The sequence below is a fragment of the Hypanus sabinus genome, chromosome 9 (assembly GCF_030144855.1).
Source record: "Hypanus sabinus isolate sHypSab1 chromosome 9, sHypSab1.hap1, whole genome shotgun sequence".
Lineage (NCBI taxonomy): Eukaryota > Metazoa > Chordata > Chondrichthyes > Myliobatiformes > Dasyatidae > Hypanus > Hypanus sabinus.
In genome coordinates, this window is record NC_082714.1 from 4,658,598 (window position 1) to 4,673,152 (window position 14,555).

General features: G+C 48.0%; 1 protein-coding gene across 3 annotated transcripts in view; it reads left to right on the forward strand.

The window, feature by feature from the left end:
- Positions 1–14,555, forward strand: part of tbc1d24 (TBC1 domain family, member 24) — a 73,740-nt gene that overhangs the window by 42,436 nt on the left and 16,749 nt on the right. The window lies entirely within an intron of this gene.

Sequence of the window (14,555 nt, forward strand, 5' to 3'; positions counted from 1 at the left end):
TTATGGCATTCAAATCCTGCTGCAGATGCCAAGCATCCCTCGTTGATTCCAGTCTAGTCTGGAATCTCTACCACCCAAGAGATGGCTTTCCAAAGATCATATCTGCACCTCTTGTAGCATTTTTGATCTCCAGACTTGAATGCCTCTGATCTGGCTCTCAGCAGGTTCTGGATTTTAATGGTCATCTAGGGTTTCTGATTAGAGAAACCCTGAATGATTTTGTGGGGACACACTCATCTACAGCTGTTTTAATAAAGTCTGTAACGAGCCTGGTGCAGTCATTCAGGTCCTCAGATGAGTTCTTGAACATGACCCAGTCCACTGACTCAAGGCTATCCTGTAACTGTTCCTCAGCCTCCTGCAACCACCTCTTGGTTGTCTTGATCTCTGGAGCCTTGCTCTTTAGGCTCTGTTTGTATGCAAGTAGCAGGAGTACAGCCAAATGATCGGACTTGTTACAATGCGATCTCTGGAATGAATAATAGGCATTTCTTAACGTAGTGTAGCAGTGGTCTAGTGTGTTTGGACCTCTGAAGCAACAAGTTATGTGCTGGTGATAATTGAGTACTACTCATTTAAGAATGTTGGAATGATTGGGGCATGACTATGCAAGCGCGTGGACATCAGCCAGGTAGAACAGCGAGAAGAGTTTAAAGGGAGACAGCTTTATAGAGTGCGTGTTGGGAGTAGAGGAAGACAGAGTAGGAAGGCTTTGGCTTAGCGGGGCTTCAGTGCTAACAGGTCGAGGCGAGGTAGGTTGCCTGTGTAGAGTACAGACAGGAGATGTGTGTCTGATGCCAGTGTTCTGTGCTTGGTGTGAGATGTAGGAAGACCTGACGAAGCCCAGCCTCTCAGACAGCCACATTTGTGCCAGGTGCATCAAGCTGCAGCCCCTTAGGGACTGCGTTAGAGAACTGGAGGTACAGCTCAATGACCTTCGTCTGGTCAGGGAGAATGAGGTGGTGATAGAGAGGAGTTATAGGCAGGTAATCACCTAAGCCCTTGGGAGACAGATTAAGTGGGTAACAGTCAAGAGAGGGAAGGGCAAGAGTCAGATGCTAGAGAGTACCCCTGTGGCTATCCCCCTTAACAATAAGTACTCCTATTTGAGTACCGATGGGGGGAGGTCGGCCCACCTGTGGGAAGCAACAATGGCTGTGCCTCTGGCATAGAGTCTAGGCCTGTGGCTCAGAAGGGTAGGGAAAGGAAGAGGATGGCAGCAGTGATAGGGGACTCTATAGTTAAGGGGTCAGACAGGTGATTCTGTTGGCGCAGGAAAGAAATATGGATGGTAGTTTGCCTCCCAAGTGCCAAGGTCCAGGATGTTTCTCATCACATCCACGATATCCTGAAGTGGGACGGCGAACAGGAGATGTCGTGGTACATATTGGTACCAACGACATAGATAGGAAAGGGGAGGAGGTCCTGAAAACAGATTACTGGGAGTTAGGAAGGAATTTGAAAAGCAGGACCTCAAAAGTAGTAATCTCAGGATTACTGCCTGTGCCACGCAACAGTGAGTATAGCAATAGAATGAAGTGGAGGATAAATGCATGGCTGAGAGATTGGAGCAGAGGGCAGGGATTCAGATTTCTGGATCATTGGGACCTCTTTTGGGGCAGGCCTGACCTGTACAAAAAGGACGGGTTGCACTTGAATCCCAGGGGGACCAATATCCTGGCAGGGAGGTTTGCAAAGGTTATTGGGGAGAATTTAAACTAGAATTGCTGGAGGGTGGGAACCGTACTGAAGAGACTGAGGGAGACGGTTGGCTCACAAATAGAGAAAGCTTGGAGACAGTGCGAGAGGGAGGATAGGCAGGTGATAGAGAAGAGACGCGCTCAGACCGATGGTTTGAGATGTGTCTACAAACCCCATTTCCAGAAAAGTTCAGATATTTTCCAAAATGCAATAAAAACAAAAATCTGTGATATGTTAATTCATGTGAATCTTTATTTAACTGACAAAAGTACAAAGAAAAGATTTTCAATAGTTTTACTGACCAACTTAATTGTATTTTGTAAATATACACATTTAGAATTTGATGGCTGTAACACACTCAACAAAAGTTGGGACAGAGGCATGTTTACCATTGTGTTACATCATCTTTCCTTTTACTAACACTTTTTAATCGCTTTGGAACTGAGGATACTAATTGTAGTAGATTTGCAATTGGAAATTTTGTCCATTCTTGCTTGATATGAGACTTCAGCTGCTCAACAGTCCGTGGTCTCCGTTGTCTGATTCTCCTCTTCATGATGCGCCATACATTTTCAACAGGAGATAGATCTGGACTGGCAGCAGGCCAGTCAAGCACACACACTCTGTGTCTACAAAGCCACGTTGTTGTAGCCCATGCAGAATGTGGTCTGGCATTGTCCTGCTGAAATAAGCATGGACGTCCCGGGAAGAGACGTCGCCTTGATGGCAACATATGTCTCTCTAAAATCCTAATATACACCTCAGAGTCAATGGTACCTTCACATACATGCAACTCACCCATGCCGTGGGCACTGTTGCACCCCCATACCATCACAGATGCTGGCTTTTGCACCTTTCGCTGATGACAATCAGGATGGTCGTTTTCATCTTTGGCACAGAGAACTCGACGCCTGTTTTTTCTGAAAACTAGCTGAAATGTGGACTCATCTGACCACAGCACACTGTTCCACAGTCTTTCGGTCCATCTGAGATGAGCTCGGGCCCAGAGAACTCGCTGGCGTTTCTGCATAGAGTTGACATATGGCTTCCTCCTTGCGTAATACAGTTTCAAGTTGCATTTCTGGATGCAGCAACAGACTGTGTTAAGTGACAATGGTTTTCCGAAGTACTCCCGAGTCCAGGTAGCTATAATTGTCACAGTAGCATGACGGTTTCTTAGGCAGTGCCGCCTGAGGGCTGAAAGATCACGCGCATTCAACAGTGGTTTCCAACCTTGCCCTTTATGCACTGAGATTTCTCTGAATTCTCTGAATCTTTTCACAATATTATGTACTGTAGATGTTGAAAGACCTAAATTCTCTGCAATCTTGCATTGGGAAATGTTCCTTTTGAACTGACTAACAATTCTCTCAAGAATTTTGGCACAAAGGGGTGAGCCTCGACCCATCCTTGCTTGCAAAGTCTGAGCCTTTGATGGACGCTACTTTTATACTTTTATACCTCACCTGCTACCATTTAGCCTGCTTAATGTGGAGTCTTCCAAATCGGTGTTACTTGAATATTCTGTGCACTTTTCAATCTTATTTTAACTCTGTCCCAACTTTTGTTGAATGTGTTACAGCCATCAAATTCTGAATTTGTGTATATTTACAAAATACAATTAAGTTGGTCAGTAAAACTATTGAAAATCTTTTCTTTGTACTTTTGTCAGTTAAATAAAGGTTCACGTGAATTAACATATGCAGCGCTGCAATAACAACATGGAGTCGGTGAGCTGCAGTTGCAAAAGAGGTTTATTCAAACTTCGTGGCCTCGCTTTAAAGCATTCCCGATCCCACCCTCTCTGGGCGGGAATGCCATAGGGGGCACGTACTCACAGTCCCGTCCTACGCGCGGGCTTTTCCCCTTGCTGGTGAAACAGGCTTGGCACCCTCTTTGGGACCTGCCTCAATGCCGGCGCGCGCCACTTTGTGAGCCAGTTCGAGTGCACGGGGAAGTGGGTCGCCACATAACCCCCCCCCCCCCGAACCGGCGATTCACCCCCCAATGTCCACAGTCTGGGTAGGACTCTGTTTGGGAGGTCTGCCTCTGCGCCGCGGTGCCTGAATCTCAACCGGCTGCGCCAAGTCCACGTGGGCCAGTTTGAGTCGGTCCACTGTGGAAAACCTCCTCTTTCCCCCCCAATGTCCAGCACGACTGTGGATCCGTTGTTTCTGATCACCGTAAACGGCCCCTCGTAGGGCCGCTGTAGCAGTGCCCGATGTCTGCCCCGTCGTACAAAAACGAACTTACAGTTTTGCAGGTCTTTGGGTATGCAGGTCGGGTTCTGCCCATGCTGTGAAGTGGGTATGGGGGCCAGGTTACCGAGCCTCTCGTGTAGTCTGCCCAGGACTGCTGTGGGTTCTTCCTCTTGCCCCCTTGGGGCTGGTATGATCTCTCCTGGGATGACCAGAGGTGCGCCGTACACCAACTCGGCCGACGAGGCATGCAGGTCCTCTTTGGGCGCCATGTGGATTCCGAGCAGGACCCAGGGAAGCTTGTCTACCCAGTTAGGCACTTTGAGGCAGGCCATGAGAGCCGACTTCAGGTGACGGTGGAAATGCTCCACTAGTCCGTTCAACTGTGGGTGGTAGGCAGTTGTGTGATGCAGCTGTGTCCCCAAAAGGCTGGCCATAGCTGACCACAGGCTGGAGGTGAACTGGGCGCCTCTGTCGGAGGTCATGTGGGCTGGTACACCAAAGTGAGATACCCAGGTGGCAATCAGTGCCCGGGCGCAAGATTCGGAGGTGGTGTCGGTCGGCGGGACCGCCTCTGGCCATCTTGTGAACCGGTCCACCACAATAGTCAGGAGGTGCCGCGCTCCTCACGACACTGGCAGGGGGCCCACAATATCCACATGAATGTGGTCGAAACGCCGGCGGGTGGGGTGGAACTGCTGCAGCAGAGCTTTGGTGTGCCGCTGCACCTTGGCTTTTTGGCAGTGCATGCACATTTTGGCCCATTCACTGACTTCCTTGCGGAGTCCGTGCCAAACGAACCTGCTGGCTACCATCTGGACGGTTGTCCTGATGGAGGGGTGCGCTAAGTTATAAATGGAGTCAAAAATGCGCCGCTGCCGGGACGATGGGGCGGGGTTGGCCGGTGGTTACGTCACAGAGTAGGGTCCTCTCACCTGGGCCTACGGGGAGGTCCTGGAGCTGCAAACCGGAGACTGCCGTCCTGTAACTAGGGATCTCCTCGTCTGCCTGCTGCACCTCTGCCAGCGCTTCATAGTCCCTGGGACAGTGCTTGGATGTTAGGGCGGGAGAGGGCGTCCGCCACGACAGTGTCCTTTCCCAAGACATGCCAGACATCCGTCGTGTATTCAGAGATGTAGGACAGATGTCGCTGCTGGCGGAACGACCAGGGGTCGGATGCTTTCGTGAACGCAAAGGTAAGCAGTTTGTGGTCCATGAAGGTGGTGAAGGGCCTACCTTCTAAGAAGTACCTGAAATGCCGGATTGCCAGGTATAGCGCCAACAGTTCCCGGTCGAAAGCACTGTATTTGAGTTCGGGTGGTCGTAGGTGTTTGCTGAAAAATGCCAGGGGTTGCCAGCAACCCTCAATGAGTTGTTCCAGCACTCCACCGACTGCCGTGTTGGATGCGTCCACTGTGAGGGCAGTAGGGACATCCGTTCTGGGGTGCTCTAGTATCGTGGCATTTGCCAAGGCTTCTTTGGTTTTAATGAAAGCGGCGGCGGACTCCTTGTCCCAGGTAATGTCCTTGCCCTTTCCCAACATCAGGGCGAACAGGGGGTGTATGATTCGGGCAGCTGAAGGGAGGATGCGGTGGTAGAAATTCACCATACCCACGAATTCCTTAAGGCCTTTGATTGTGTTGAGTTGGGGGAAATGGCGGACCGCGTCTACCTTGGCGGGCAGAGGGGTTGCCCCGTCTTTAGTAATCCTGTGGCCCAGGAAGTCGATGGTGTCGAGCCTGAACTGGCATTTGGCCGGGTTGATTGTCAGGCCGTATTCACTCAGTCGGGCGTAGAGTTGACGGAGGTGGGACAGATGCTTCTGAAGACTGCTGCTGGCTATGAGGATGTCATCCAAATAGATGAAAGCGAAGTGCAGGTCGCGTCCCACCGAGTCCATTAACCGCTGAAAGGTCTGTGTGGCATTCTTTAGGCCGAACAGCATGCAGAGGAACTTGAAAAGGCGAAAGGGATGATGAGTGCCGTTTTGGGGACATCGTCCGGATGCATCAGGATTGGATGGTATCCCTGGACAAGGTCTACCTTGGAGAAGATCCGTGTACCGTGCAGGTTTGCTGCAAAGTCCTGAATGTGCAGCACAGGGTAGTGGTCCGGTGTTGTAGCCTCGTTCAGCGTGCGGTAGTCGCCGCATGGTCTCCAGCCCCCTGTTGCTTTGGGCAGCATGTGCAGGGGGGAGGCCCATGGGCTGTCAGACCGCCGTATGATCCCTAATTCCTCCATCCTCTTGAACTCCTCCTTCGCCAGTCGGAGCTTGGGGCCAGTTGGGGGAAGCCTTCGAGCACGGGCATGGAGGGGTGGTCCTTGTGTCGGGATGTGGTGCTGTACGCTGTGTCTGGGCATGGCTACCATGAACTGTGGTGTCAGAACCGATGGGAAATCCTCCAGGACTCTGGTGAAGTCGTTGTCGGACAGCATGATGGAGTCTAAGTGTGGGGCCGGCAACTGGGCTTCACCCAGGGAGAACATTTGAAAGGTCTCAGCGTGGACCAGTCTCTTCCTGGGCAGGTCGACCAGGTCACAAAAAATCTGCTCCTAGGAGCGGTTGGGCTACGGCGGCCAGTGTGAAGTCCCACGTGAACTGGCTGGAGCCGAACTGTAGCCGCACTGTACGGGTGCCGTAGGTCCTTACTGTGCTGCCGTTCGCGGCCCTCAGGGTGGGACCTGGTTCTCTGTTGCGGGTGTAGTAACTCGTCGGAGGTAAGACACTGATCTCGGCTCCAGTGTCGACCAAAAAGCAGCGTCCCGACTGCTTGTCCCAGACATACAAGAAGCTATCCCAATGGCCAGCTGCCGTAGCCATCAGCGGCGGCTGGCCCTGGCGTTTCCCAGGAACTTGCAGGGCGGGCTACAGTGGCGAGCTTCTGCGCCCCTGTGGTGAGCTACATATACCTGTCTGGACACGCCCCCCTGCTGACTGCTCCTGTGGCTCCTCCCACGGACCCCGGTATAAAGGCGATTGGAGACACAGCCCTGGGTTCAGTCTCCAGGATGTAGTGTGGTGGTCACTTGCTGCTTGTTCTTTCTTTCAGCCAATAAAAGCCTACATCTCGCCTCATGTCTCCGAGAGTTATTGATGGTGCATCAATTTTATTGGCCGGAAGTTTTAAAACATGGAGAGTATTTTACGTCCGGAAAAATTAGACTTGGACCCTCAAGCTCCAGAAGCAGCTCTTGCCTTTGAACTCTGGCTTGCATGCTTCCAATCATTATTGGAAGTGATTCCAGTGACTGAACCTGCTACAATGTACAAAATCCTCCTTTCCAGAGTCAGTCCGAAAGTATTCTCCCTTATCAGAGACCTGCCGACCCACCAAGGGGCACTGGACGCCCTCAAAAGACAGTACCTGCAGCCGGTGAACACCGTCTATGCAAGACATAGTTTGGCGATGCGGCGGCAGTGAACCGGCGAGTCGAGCGGGGATTTTCTCAGAGCCCTACAGACACTCGTGCGGGTCTGCGACTGTAAGGGACTAATGGCGGAACAGCATGTGGAGCTCCTGGTATGAGACGCCTTCATTACGGGGTCAGGTCAATGTACGTGCGCCAGTGGCTGCTGGAAAATGCTGATCTTACCTTACACTCGGCGATCGAGACACGCTGGAGACTGCTCTGCACAACGTTGATGCTGTCCAGCCGCACGATCCCCCGCCGGTCCCGTGGACGCCACAGACCCCGCCACCTGCACACCTCCAGTCAGGCCGGAACCAGCACAACCACCGTCTCCAGTGCAATCACCACCGGCACCTATGCAATCACAGCCGGTGCTACGTAGTTCGCAGCGACGTATGCCTGGTGATCTGTGTGACGGACGTCCCATTCTCCTTCTTGGCTTTCCACAGCACGGCTGCCTGGACCGCCACCTTCTGGGAGTCGCTGAAATCCGCGTCAGACAGCAGCAGGCATATGTCCTCGGGCAGCTGCTCCAGGAACGCCTGTTCAAACATGAAGCAGGGCTTGTGACCTCCAGCCAGGGACAGCATCTCGTTCATCAAAGCTGATGGTGGCCTGTCCCCCAAATCATCCAGATCCAGTAAGCGGGCAGCTAGCTCGCGCAGTGAGAGTCCAAAAGTCCTTATGAACAAGGCTTTGAATTCTGTGTATTTGCCGTCCGCTGGGGGCGATTGTATGAACTCCGCAACCTGGGCGGCTGTCTCCTGGTCAAGGGAGCTCACCACGTAGTAGTAACATGTGGCATCCGAGGTTATCCGCCGAATGTGGAATTGGGCTTCTGCTTGCTGGAACCATAGGCGAGGTCACAGCATCCAAAAGCTTGGCAGTTTTAACAAAACTGCATGAACAGATGCGGTGTCGTTCATCTCTGGTCCAAATATCGTTTGGGCCGTCAGGGTCACCAATTGTAGCGGTGTGCTACACGCAGTGCTGCAATAACGACACGGAGTCGGTGAGCTGCAGTTACAAAAGAGGTTTATTCAAACTTTGCGGCCTCGCTTTAAAGCCTTCCTGATCCCGCCCTCCCTGGGCGGGAATGCCATAGGGGGCACGTATTCACAGTCCTGTCCCACGCACGGGATTTTCCCCTTGCTGGTGAAGCAGGCTTGGCGCCCTCTTTGGGACTTGCCTCAATGCCGGCGCGCGCCACTTTGTGAGCCAGTTCGAGTGCGCTGGGAAGTGGGTCGCAACAATATCACAGATTTTTGCTTTTATTGCATTTTGGAAAATATCCCAACTTTTCTGGAAGTGGGGTTTGTATTTTAGTGCAAGGAGTATTATGAACCAAGTGGATGAGCTTAGAGCATGGATCAATACTTGGAGCTATGATGTTGTGGCCATTACAGAGACTTGAATGGCTCAGGGGCAGGAATGGTTACTTAGAGTGCCAGGCTTTAAATGTTTCAGAAAGGACGGGGAGGGAGACAAAAGAGGTGGGGGCGTGGCACTGTTGATCAGAGATAGTGTCACAGCTGCAGAAAAGGAGGAAGTCATTGAGGGATTGTCTACGGAGTCCCTGTGGGTGGAAGTTAGGAACAGGAAGTGGTCAATAACTCTACTGGGTGTTTTTGATAGACTACCCAATAGTAACAGGGACATTGAGGAGCAGATAGGGAGATAGATTCTGGTAACATGTAAGTATAACAGGGTTTTTGTGGTGGGAGATTTTACTTTCCCAAATATCGATTGGCATCTCCCTGGAGTGAGTGGTTTTGATGGGGTGGAGTTTGTTAGATGTGTTTAGGAAGTTTTCTTGACACAGTATGTAGATAAGCCTACAAAAGGAGAGGCTGTACTTGATCTGGTATTGGTAAGTGAACCTGGTCAGGTGTCAAATCTGTCAGTGGGACAGCATTTTAGAGATAGTGATCACAATTCTATCTCCTTTACCAAAGCATTTGAGAGAGAGACAGGAACAGATAGGAAAGTCTTTAATTGGAGTAAGGGGAAATATGAGGTTATCAGGCAGGAATTTGGAAACATAAATTGGAAACAGATATTCTCAGGGAAATGTAGGGGAAAAATGTGGCAAATGTTCAGGGGATATTTGTGTGGAGTTCCATCTCAATGAGATGGAAAGGATGGTAAGGTACAGGAACCGTAGTGTACAAAGACTTGTAAATCTAATCAAGAAGAAAAGAAGAGCTTACGAAAGGTTAAAAAAAAACTAGGTAATGATAGAGATCTAGTTGATTATAAGGCTAACAGGAAGGAGCTTAAGAATGAAATTAGGAGAGTCAGAAGGGGCCATGAGAAGGCCTTGGCAGACAGGATTAAGGAAAACCCCAAGGCATTCTACAAGTATGTGAAGAGCAAGAGGATAAGACGTGAGAGAATAGGACCAATCAAGTGTGACAGTGGAAAAGTGTGTATGGAACCGGAGGAGATAGCAGAGGTATTTAATAAATACTTTGCTTCAGTATTCACTACAGAAGACGATCTTGGCGATTGACTTACAGCGGACTGAAAAGCTTGAGCATGTAGATATTAAGGACTTTCATATGAAGAAAGACTGGATCAACTAGGCTTATACTCACTGGAATTTAGAAGATTGAGGGGGGATCTTATTGAAACATATAAAATTCTAAAGGGATTGGACAGGCTAGATACAGGAAGATTGTTTCCGATGTTGGGGAAGTCCAGAATGAGGGGTCACAGTTTGAGGATAAAGGGGAAGCCTTTTAGGACTGAGATGAGGAAAAACTTCTTCACACAGAGAGGGGTGAATCTGTGGAATTCTCTGCCACAGGAAACAGTTGAGGCCGGTTCATTGGCTATATTTAAGAGCAAGTTAGATATGGCCCTTGTGGCTAAAGGGATTGGGGGTATGGAGAGAAAGCAGGTACAGGGTTCTGAGTTGGATGATCAGCCATGATCATGCTGAATGGCGATGCAGGCTCAAAGAGCTGAATGGCCTACTCCTGCACCTTTTTTCTATGTTTCTATAAGTCACCAGGACTGGACAGGTTGTACCCCAGGCTACTGTGGGAATTGAGGGAGGAGATTGCTGAGCCTCTGGCGATATCTTTGCATCATCAATGTGGTTGGGAGAGATTCCGGAGGATTGGAGAATTGCAGATATTGATCCCTTATTCAAGAAAGAGAGTAGAGATGGCCGAGGAAATTATAGACCAGTGAGTCTTACTTCAGTGGTTGGTAAGTTATATAACATATAACCATATAACAATTACAGCATGGAAACAGGCCATCTCGGCCCTTCTAGTCCATGCCAAACACTTACTCTCACCTAGTCCCACTGGCCCACACTCAGCCCATAACCCTCCATTCCTTTCCTGTCCATATACCTATCTAATTTTACTTTAAATGACAATACTGAACCTGCCTCTACCACTTCTACTGGAAGCTCGTTCCACACAGCTACCGCTCTCTGCCCCTTAACTCTCAACTCATGTCCTCTTGTTTGAATCTCCCCTACTCTCAATGGAAAAAGCCTATCCACGTCAACTCTATCTATCCCCTTCATAATTTTAAATACCTCTATCAAGTCCCCCCTCAACCTTCTCCGCTCCAAAGAATAAAGACCTAACTTATTCAACCTTTCCCTGTAACTTAAGTGCTGAAACCCAGGTAACATTCTAGTAAATCTTCACTGTACTCTCTCTATTTTGTTGACATCTTTCCTATAATTTGATGACCAGAACTGTACACAATACTCCAAATTCGGCCATACCAATGCCTTGTACAATTTTAACATTACATCTCAACTCCTATACTCGGTGCTCTGATTTATAAAGGCCAGCATACCAAAAGCTTTCTTCACCACCCTATCCACATGCGATTCCACCTTCAGGGAACTATGCACCATTATTCCTAGATCACTCTGTTCTACTGCGTTCTTCAATGCCCTACCATTTACCATGTATGTCCTATTTGGATTATTCCTACCAAAATGTAGCATCTCACACTTATCAGCATAAACTCTATCTGCCATCATTCATCCCACTCTTCTAACTGGCCTAAATCTCTCTGCAAGCTTTGAAAACCTACTTCATTATCCACGACGATACCTACCTTAGTATCATCTGCATACTTACTAATCCAATTTACCACCCCATCATCCAAATCATTAATGTATATGACAAACAACACTGGACCCAGTACAGATCCCTGAGGCACACCACTAGTCACTGGCCTCCAACCTGACAAACAGTTATCCACCACTACTCTCTGGCATCTCCCATCCAGCCACTGTTGAAGTTGATGGAGAAGATCCTGAGAAGCAGGATTTATGAACATTTGTGAACATAATCATAATATAATTAGGAATAGTCAGCATTGCTTTGTAAAATGCAGGTCGTACCTTACGAGTCTGATTGAATTTTTGAGAATGTGACCAAACACATTGATGAAGGTAGAGCCATAGATGTCGTGTATATGGATTTGAGCAAGGCATTTGATAAGGTACCCCATGCAAGGCTTATTGAGAAAGTAAGGAGGCGTGGGATCCAAAGGGACATTGCTTTGTGGATCCAGAATTTACTTGCCCACAAAAGGTAAAGAGTGGTTGTAGACAGGTCCTATTCTGCATGGAGGTCAGTGACCAGTGGTGTGCCTCAGGGATCTGTTCTGAGACCCCTATTCTTTGTGATCTTTATAAATGACCTGGATGAGGAAGTGGAGGGATGGGTTAATAAATTTGCTGATGATACAAAGGTTGGAGGTGTTGTGGGTAGTGTGGAGGGCTGTTAGAGGTTACAGTGGAACATTGACAGGATGCAAAACTGGGCTGAGAAATGGCAGATGGAGTTCAATCCAGATAAGTGTGAGGTGGTTTATTTTGGTAGGTCAAATATAATGGCAGAATATAGTATTAATGGTAAGATGCTTGGCAGTGTAGAGGATCAGAGGGATCTTGGGATCCGAGTCCATAGGACACTCAAAGCTGCAGCGCAGGTTGACTCTGCGGTTAAGAAGGTATACAGTGCATTGGCCTTCATCAACCGGGGGATTGAGTTTAAGAGCTGAGAGGTAATGTTGCAGCTATATAAGACCCAGGTCAGACCCCACTTGGAGTACTGTGCTCAGTTCTGGTTGCCTCAGTACAGGAAGGACGTGGAAACCATAGAAAGGGTGCAGAGGAGATTTATAAGGATGTTGCCTGAATTGGGGAGTGTGCCTTATGAGAATAGGATGAGTGAACTTGGCCTTTTCTCCTTGGAGCTACGGACAATGAGAGGTGACTTGATAGATATGTACAAGATAATGAGAGGCATTGATCATGTGGATAGTCTGAGGCTTTTCCAGGGCTGAAATGGCTAACATGAAAAAGCACAGTTTTAAGGTGCTTGCAAGTAGGTACAGAAGAGATGTCAGGGGAAAGTTCTTTACACGGAGTGTGTGGAATGGGCTGCCAGCGGCGGTGATGGAGGTGAATACAATAGAGTCTTTTAAGAGATTCCTGGATAAGTTCATGGAGCTTAGAAAAATAGAGGGCTATGGGTAACTCTAGGGAATTTCCAAGGTAAGGACATGTTCAGCACAGCTTTGTGGGCCGAAGGGCCTGTATTGTGCTGTAGGTTTTCTGTGTTTCCATTTTTCTATGTAAGAATGTTGAAATGGCATTAAATGTTAAACTTACTGCACTGAAATAGGCACATAATTTAAATGGAAGGTAGGAGCCATTTTGACCTAAATGATTTATAGGTCATTTGGATTGACATTATTAATGATGGTATTTTTTCACTTTCTGAATTAAAGCACCACTCTCTACTTTAGTAATAATAAATACTTTATTGATCCTGAGTGGGGAAATTCTTTTGTTACAGCAGCAACATTTAAAAGCACAATGAGTACAGAATAATATATACAGTAATTTACCAATGTGCAATAATAATGTACGGAATAATAAAACAGAGCCTATTGTACTGTGATGCGTGTTCACTTGTCACACAGTGATGAACTGTTGTACATGCTTCTTGCATTTGGCAGGAAAGGTTTTCTGTAATGAACCTTATGACAGCGGAGCTGAATGAGTCTGTTCGAAAGGATGTTCCGCTGCTTATTCAGTTCATCATGGAGAGGATGTGTAAGATTGTCCATAATGGATAACAATTTGTTTAGTGACCTCCTCTCCACCACTAACTCAAAGGAGTCCAGGTTGTAGCCAAGCATGAATCCCATCTTTTTGATGAGCTTATTTAGACTTTTCGTATCACTAGCGCTGATGCTGCTCCCCCAACATAAAGCCACAAAGTTATGTTGCATAACTTGCAACAGTACATCTAGGACACTGAACAGGACATCTAGGACATCCGGCCCACAAATGAATTAAATCAATGACTCCTAATTCATGCGTCTATCTAAGAGTCTCTTAAATACTTCTATGCTATCTGCCTCTACCACCACCTCTGGCAGTGCAATCCAGGCACCCACCATTCTCACTGGTTTCTGCCCCCTCCTTTCCAGTCCTGGTGCAGGGTCTTGGCCAGAAACATCAACTGTTTATTCCTTTGCATAGATGTTGTCTGACTTGCCGGGTTCCACCAGTATTTTGTATGTGTTGCTCAAAATTTCTATCATCTGTAGGATCTTTTGTGTTTATTAACATCTCCTTTCCTACTCCTCCCCCCCCCCCCCCCCACCTTAAACACATGCCACAATATTTCAATCCTGGGCAAAAAGGTACCTGCAGCCTATCTATGCCTTGCATAATTTTATGTGAAGTCAAGACAAGACAAGTAACATTTATTGTCATTTCCACCATAACTGCTGGTACAGTACACAGTAAAAATGAGACAATGTTTTTCAGGACCATGGTGCTACATGAAACAGTACAAAAACTACACTGAACTACGTAAAAACAACACACACACAAAAAAGCTACACTAGATTACAAACCTACCCAGGTTATGATGTGTTTATCATAAACTTCAGCCTTCACCGCTCTAGAAAAAGCAGCTGCAGTTTGTCCAACCTCTCTTTGTAGAACTTCCTGGCAAACCACTTGTGCACCTTTCCAAAGCCTCCACATCCTTTCTGTAGTGAGGTGAGCAGAATTGAATGCAATATTCTAAATGCAGCTAAGCTAGTCTTATAAAGCTGAAACACAACTTCCCGGCTCAAACTCAAAACCCTTGAACTCAGACAAGCCTTCTTTTCCACCTTATCAACCTAGAATATCTGTGGTTACTTTCAGGGTGCCATGCATCTGAATCCCAAGGTCTC